This window comes from Pimephales promelas, chromosome 18 (assembly GCF_988280905.1).
Source record: "Pimephales promelas chromosome 18, fPimPro1.hap1.1, whole genome shotgun sequence".
NCBI lineage: Eukaryota > Metazoa > Chordata > Actinopteri > Cypriniformes > Leuciscidae > Pimephales > Pimephales promelas.
This window is the reverse complement of record NC_142786.1, coordinates 30,403,457-30,411,687: the sequence shown is the minus strand read 5'-3', so window position 1 is coordinate 30,411,687 and position 8,231 is coordinate 30,403,457.

Below are 8,231 nucleotides of genomic sequence, written 5' to 3'. Positions count from 1 at the left end.
CTCAGCATCTCAGGAGGGGAGAGAAAAAACAGACTGCATTAATAGAGCATGGAAATCATGAATAGAAGAAATAGATAAACACAGAAGATAAAAAGAAACAGTGAGAGTTCTTGAAGTAGAGAAATAAACCAAAAATATTCACAATGTCCAATCAAATGTCTGTAGACTAAGAATGACTTATACCACTTGCCACTGGCTAGTAGGTAGGAAATCTTTTATAAAGTAACATTTCAAATAGAAAGTAGCAATGTTCAATTCACTTGGCTGTGAACCTTTTCAATTGGGCCAATAAGCAACCACATCAGGCAAACACCCGTGGACACTCACAATGTCAAAATCTGTATTTTTTTTTAGTTACTATGGTAACATTCTAGAGAATGTGTTTAAATCTGAAAATAATAATACCATAACATACTCTAAGGCGGTGTGTCCACCAAAGCGTTTTTAGCCAGCTGAAAACGCTAGACGCTCTGCTGAAGACGCCGTGCTTTGGGCGCTTGAGAGCGTTTTGGCAGCGCAGCGTTTTTTCCGTTGAGACGTTTCGTTGCTATGATACAGAATATCCGCAGCAGTTTGAATGTTGACAGTTGGTCGGTGTGGTATTGGTCCCGCCCCTCCTCCACTGTGATTGGACGGCTGGGTAAAAAGTGACAGTGATGGGCACTGCATTTTATCCAAAGTAGAAAATTTTTCAACTCCCAGCGCCCAGTAAAAATGCCGGGCGCTCGGCGCCTCGGTACGCTCATGGCGTTTAAAAAACGCGGCGCTCCCATTGAAAACAATTGAAAACATATGCTAGGCGCGTGGAAAACCGCTTTGGCGGACACACGGCCTAAAGGCCATTGCACACTGAGTCCGAAATTCGCATCCGAAATTTTCGCACATTAAAAACTAAATTCGACCTCACGTTATGTCAATCACGCCTCCGAAACTTTCGTCCGTCATAAAAAAATTCGGATTGGGTTCCATTTTCTGGGTTTTTCGCATCCACAGCCAGCGTTTTGAGAGGTTTTTTGACAATTCAGGACTGGGAGGAGCTCGTTCCGCACATCATTCCACATGTGCAGTGCTTTCAGTTTTCGTTTTCAATTCGATCAAGTGTTTATATGTTCTCTCAATTGGATTATGAAATCGAGATAACGCAATCAGATTGAAATTTCGGATCGATTAAGGTGTGATTGCAGCAGCCAATTCGATAACTAATGTATTATTTGGATACAATATATAACCTGAACAGCCCAGCGCTTCCACTGGGCCGCGTATGTGTGTGTGTGTGTCCATGCGGTCCATAGACATACTGCCAGTGTCTGTTCAGGATCGATTGGTTCATGGAAATTGGAGGTCTTGTTTTTAATATGTGGCTCCAGAATCACAAGCAAAGCATCTAACTGTCCCATGACATTCTGAGGTAAATTTTGAATCGCTCGGGATAAATTCGCAACTCCTTTCAGGATTGGATGGACCCACGCAATATTTTCTCTTTCTTCTCTCTTAAAAAAGAGGGAGGGCAACAAAATCATCCTCACTGCTTGACAAATCCATTTTGTAATTTTTTTCCGCAAATGTTTAATAAATACGCATCGGACTCAGCGTGCAAGGTTTCTGTGCGTGACGAATTTTTAGGCTGACGAACATGAAAAAACGCATACGAAAATTTCGCACTCAGTGTGCAATGGCCTTAACGCCGGCTTCCCACTGGCAGTTGAAATCCTCTCCGATACGGCCCCGAAATGACCAGAAGTCATTCATTTCCTATGGAGATTCGCAGGCCGCGTCCGTAACGGGTCCGACCCAAAGGTCCGACCAAGTGCGGTGCGAAGAAAATCGTGTTCGTTGGTCATCTCTAAAACTCTAACTACAGTTACTGAGTTAAACCGTTCACATCACCTGCAAAACTCATTTCAAGCAACACAACTCTTACTAACGCTGTCTCTCGTCTCTTTGCAGACTCTGCTATGTGTGTTCATGTTTTTTGGAGGAAGCATGGTTTTGTAAATGCACTAAAGGGAGGGTGGGATCTCATGCTTTTAAAGCAACTTTTAACTGTATTTCAAAAGCCTTCAATGGAGAAATGCTTTTTGGCAGCAGAAAGGTGTACTTTCAGCATTTACCAGCAGGAGTTAAAAAGCTCACGCCAATCAAACCTTCATCATTGACTGTGGAGTACAACCAAATCTCAAGCATCTACATGAGAAAATAATTATAATGACAAAATGTAAATATAATGAGCCTTCACAGTTTTAAATCACCTTTAACCTGCTGAACACTTCTGCACAACAGTTTGTTTCATTTGTCAAAGGACCACAAAAATGCCACTACATTTGTCAGTTAAAAATGGCATGACTGTGTGAAAAATGAAAGCTGCCAGTACTAGATGGATTAGCTATTATTTTTCATCCGACATGAATGATCCACCCTGGCCGTCAATATGAAGCTAATTAGATAGCATAACGAATACATGTAATTGATTTGAGAGGCAGGGAGCCACATCTCTTCTTGATTGCCTCTCCAAATGATTGGACGCCAAATGTAGCACCATCCCTGAGTGAATCATTTGAGAGCTCAATAAGCAGAAGATTAGATTATCACAGCTAAACACAAATCTGCTGTTATTCAAAACAGTCATGTACATGAAACATATAGTTGTATTATAAACAGATGAAATCAGTCCATTCTCTAAACCACTGTCCTATAAGGTTGTAGGAAAGATAAAATGTTTTTTTTTATATGTAATTGTTTCATGCTTTCTTTCTTAGAAGAAAAGGTTCTATCAGCGCTATGTATTTGGAACCCCTAAAAGGTTCTATACACTCTTAAAAAAAGGGTTCCTCTGGGTTCTATATAGAACCCTGGGGTTCCGTACTTGGCCAATAGAACCTTTTACCAAAAAAAAATGGTTCTATATAGAACCATTTTGGAGTTCCATATATGAAGCGGGGAATGGAACCATTTCTGGTTCTAAATAGAACCATTTCTTCTAAGAGTGTAAAATAATAAGTCTTAATAATAAGAATAATAAATATGTTCCCTTTTGAAGTAGAACTGTGATACTGCGTCTTGGATTGACACTGTGGGCAACGGTATCAGCAGGAGTATGACAGTCAATGACGTACTTTTTTTGTCTTCAGGAGCCGTTTATTTGTATGTGTGTATAAACTCTCTTTGGGAGCTTATTCAACTCCCGAGGGAATTCGATGCGCCCATAATAATGCATTTGTGGCGGGGTCAGGGATAGGTCATTCGTATGAATTCGTACTAATTGGGCAACTCGTCAAATACGTAAGATTTAGCAAAAATCCTATGAATTTGTACGAGTGAGGTTGTATGAATTTATACGAATAAGCCACCTCGTAAAATACATACGAATTGCTACGAGATCGAGTTGGATATTCTCCCTTTTGTCGGCTACTCCCTTACGTCTTTCTCAAGACAAAAGCAGCTGACATAGCTGAGCCATTTTTTTCTCTGCTCTGATCAATTTTGCACAATAAGAATGAAGAAAGAAGAAGAAAGAATTTTATTTTCATGCTAACTTAACACTAAGAATACATTCTTATTTTATCTTACAGAGGTCATTCAGGGTTATAGTAGGAAAGCGTCATTTGTGCGAAGCAACGGATTCACTCAAACTAATCCCAGCAGTTGTGGAAAATAGCCACGTCTGCAGGAATGCTGCACTCCAGGCAAAAGCAATGCCTCTCAATCACCATAATGTCAATAATGACCTCAGCAGCTATGATTCTCAATCGCCTTTAGGTGCAGCCAACATTAAAGTCTGCAGTGCTTGCATCCATAGCATTAGAACTACTGCTGATCTCAGAGGGATCTGGGATATACTGTATATTAAACCATATGAGCAAAGGTTTTTGTGTAACATACAGTAATATCATTCAATAGCTGTCATACTAGAATTGCGATATGATATTGATATTGGCCAAACACATAAATTGTGTAATGAAACAAACGGCTCATTATGAATTCTTGTTTTCCAGACAAAACGTTTCCCATTCAAGTGTTGTTCTGTGAAATGCAAAATCCAGTCAGGCACTATAAATGGCTTTTGATGTACAACCCCATATCCTCCCCGCTGCTGTTTCCGATCACCAGAAGTCTGCAGGAACAAAAATAACTTGTTTTTCTTGATTTTTTTTGGGGGGGGGGGGGGGGGGGTTGTTTATTCAGAGAGCTCAGACTCATGATCAACCTCACTGTCTCTCTGGAGATCAAAAAGCTTGAAGACACAGTCTAGCTAGATCTAAGAAGTTCATCCTCAGGATAGATATTGGAAAACATGTTTGATCAAATAGAATGTCCAACTACACCCAGCAATGCTAAATCTATTATTCATAGATAATATAGATGCAGAATTGTAAGATAATATTTCAACCTAATGTGACATGTTATGTGGTGTGACAGATCAAATATTTGTTTACGTGAATTAAACCCAACCTTTAATTTACTAATAAAATACATATTACAAATTACATATGTGGCTGGTAGGATAATAAATTCCACTTGACTTGATGTCTGTTATAAACTTGTGCAATGATGCATGCTCTTTATGCAATATTTGGAGCTCTGAACATAGAGACCCTTGCTTAGGTCTCCATGAAACAAGAAGCTTGTGAGATACTGATTTGAATATAGCATCTCAATCTTACATAGCTGGTTTTGAAGCAAAAGTAAATGAAAATGAGGCATGTGTCCCAACAGTGTCCAGGCCTGAAGTTGAACTACTCTGAAACCTTCTACCGACTACATGGCTGTGAAGGTAGGAGGTTGTTGCTAGGCAACACTATGCTCTGGGCAACTTTCAAATTTTGAATCATAGCTCCCTTTGGCTTCTCCTTAGAATCTGAGGTGAGCGAGAGTTTGCACAAGGTTTTACAGTTACATGTACAAGAGTACTGCACTGATGTCAATGAAATCAGGAAAACATGGACTTTCCTACAGCAGCAGGTGACAGAGTTAGTTCAAACACTCCTCAGCAGGTGTTCCTGCCATGTGATGAGAAGTACACACACACACACACACAGAGAAAGTTTTTGCAGTATCTCTTGCAGGCCATCTGTTCATTCAACAGTCCTCTTGAAGAGACACGAATTTCTGCTTTTCAAAGATGCAGAATGCCACCTACGTTTTTTTTATCTTTTAGTTCTACCCCAGGGGTGCCCAATCCTGTTCCTGGAGATCTACATACCTGCAGAGTTTAGATCAAACCCTCCTCCAACACACGTCTTTAATGATCAAGTGGTCCGGAAATTCTTAATTCGCTGGTTCAGATGTGTTTGATAAGACAGATCTCCAGGAATAGGATTGTGCATCCCATTACTACCCTATAAAGTTGTATAAGACACATATTTGTGTTTTTGTGACGGGATTGATTTAAGTTCCAAACAAACTAAGCTATATTGGCAAGATATGTGTCATACCAACACTATCTCACGACCAATTCGTACGAATTCGACGAATAGTTAAAAAGTGTCTAATTCGTACGACCTCACTCGTACGAATTTGTACGATTTGTCTAAACCCACGTGATGGTTGGGTTTAGGGGCGGGGTCAGGGGTAGGTCATTGGTATGAATTCATACGAGTTGGCCAATTCATAAAATATGTACGATTTAGCAAAATCGTACGAGTGAAGTCGTATGAATTGTTACGATTTAGCCACTTTTTAATAATTCGTTGAATTCGTAAGACTTGGTCGTGAGATCGGGTTGGTCATACTGTCATTTACCACAGAAAACCATGTTTACACAATAGTTGTAATCCTAAAATTGCATATACTCTCTGAGTAGGTATACTTCTTTTGAAGAAGTCATTGCTTTGTGACCATTAAAAAGGTAGTATGAATAAAAATGTAGTGTGGTAGTATGAATCAGTGTACAAAGTCATTTGCGCCCTGATGTTTATGTATACGTCTAGAATATTTTTCTACTGTGATGGTAAGCCATTCCATCTTTTTGCGGCCTGAATTTCTGGAACTTCAGTGGTTGGAAACACACAAACAAACACACATGCACAAAAGCAAAACAAGAAAAACAATAATGGCGAGAACATTAGCAGAAGCAACATTATCAACATTACCAGTAACTAGCCGTAATGAATATGTGATTCAGGTTTACCCAGAAATACATTTCAGGGTAACTCACCAGCCTTGTTTGTTTCTTGTTTGAAACAGTGTCTCTTTCGCTTTTATTAGATTAATTTCATGACTGCAAATCATGAACTGTAATGGCTCTGTGTATTGCGCTGCCTGTAATTTTCAGACTGTCTGACAGTAGTTACATGGGGATAATTCAATTCTTTGAACATTGAAAAAATTTGGGCTGGTTTTCACGCGAAAATATTAGTCATGTAGTATGATAGATCCTGACATCTTAGGCCCCGTTTACACGATGGGAAAACACAGATATTTCTCTGCGCTTTCCCTCTCATTTACACGAAAACGCCGTTTTTTTATCACTGAAAACGATTATTCCTAAAAACTCCGGCCAAAGTGGAGATTTCTGAAAACGCTGTTTATGTGTTGTCGTGTGAACTGGGAGAAACGGCGTTTTAGGTTCTCTCTTGTTGTTTCTGAGGATTCTGATTGGCTTGAATGGCTTTATCCTTAACCCCTACACTGCCGCCAATAGGTTTGGCATAGTTATGATGGCGCTCGACTCGACGGCGTATTTATGCGGGTGTGTAAACTATGTTATTTTTGAAAACGGAGAGACGGAAAATATTTGTTTTGCTAAATACCCGGCTTTGTGTAATCGTGGCCTTAATAACAGAAACAGTCAAAACATACATAACTGTAACAACTTTTTTAGCACTTTGTATCGAAACTGTCTGTATAGGGAGAAGATTGCTGAACTGACAGGCTAAATTTTAACTTGCGTCTCCCACATTAAAAGCCAGGCTTACTGTAATTCATCTTAAGGCAATTTTTAACCTAGTTACCCAGTTTTGTCAAAATCACAAATCTGATGAATACCACAGTGTTGCACAAGTGTTGCAAACGGTTTCAGATCTTTTAAGTACTAATGAGCTAAAATTATGTAGGCTGCAAAGCTGCCTTTCCGGATTCATTTACCTTCACTGCAAGGATTGTCATATTAAGCTGATGGCAGGCTTAAGAGTGATCAGACATGCAGTGTGGCAGCAATCTAATTGCTTCTCAATATACTGCACATGCACACTTTGTACCAGGCTTGGGATGAAATGTTCATAACATATGATGTCCATGGCCAGCTTTATTCTTGACTTTGTGGAAATTCAATCAGACCTGATATGACCAGAATTTCTTAGGAAAACAGCTTTGACTCTGATTGCTTGAGCCGTGCTGGAAGCCATTTAAAGAGATTGATATAAACTGTGTCTGTGTGCCAAATTTGGCAGCCATAAAGAGACTATGGTCAGGGGTGCACATAACCTTTTTGGACTGATTTCAAAGGAGCACCTGAAGATGGTGCTTGGTACACACACTTTACGGGCAACACTTAACCTACAAGCTGTTGTCATCACTTTCATCCTGACTGCTCTCCTCGCTATCTTCTCTTGAACATGGTAGATGATGAATATAAGGTTGTTATAATAATATAATGTTTTTTTGTTTTTTCATTTTATTAACAATAATTACACAGACAACAGCAGGAATATTATGCTGCTGTCACTTTAAGACCGCATGCATATACTGACACACATCCAGTTTCTTTCTTAAAGGGTTATGCACTTTAACAAGTTGATTGTACTGAAATGTGTGTTGGCTGATTAATTATATTACTTGTTGGGAGAATCATTTATTGTGATAAATAATAAAAAAAACAATAAAATATTTGCAGGGGCGGATCTAGAAATGTATTTATAGGGTGGCAAGGAGATGGCATGAGGACTATAAAGGGTGGCAACACCAAAGCATCCATCAATAGATTTTGTTGATTTATGACATGGCTACATATTTGCGTTCATGAATATGCGAAATGGTTTCATTGTCACAAATTATAATAATCTACTGTTTAAAAAAATAATTAAAAATGACAATATTCAGGGCTAGTCAAGACACATCAACAGATTCTACCCAGCAAACAAATTTAGGTTCTGGGAACGTTAGTTTTTGGTTCCCAGAACGTTCCCAGAACATTCTCCTTACGTTATAAAAATGAAACGTAAAAATAACCTACACGCAACGTTCCTATAACGTTCTTGTTTGGTTCCCAAAAAAATAACCTCATGGGACCATTC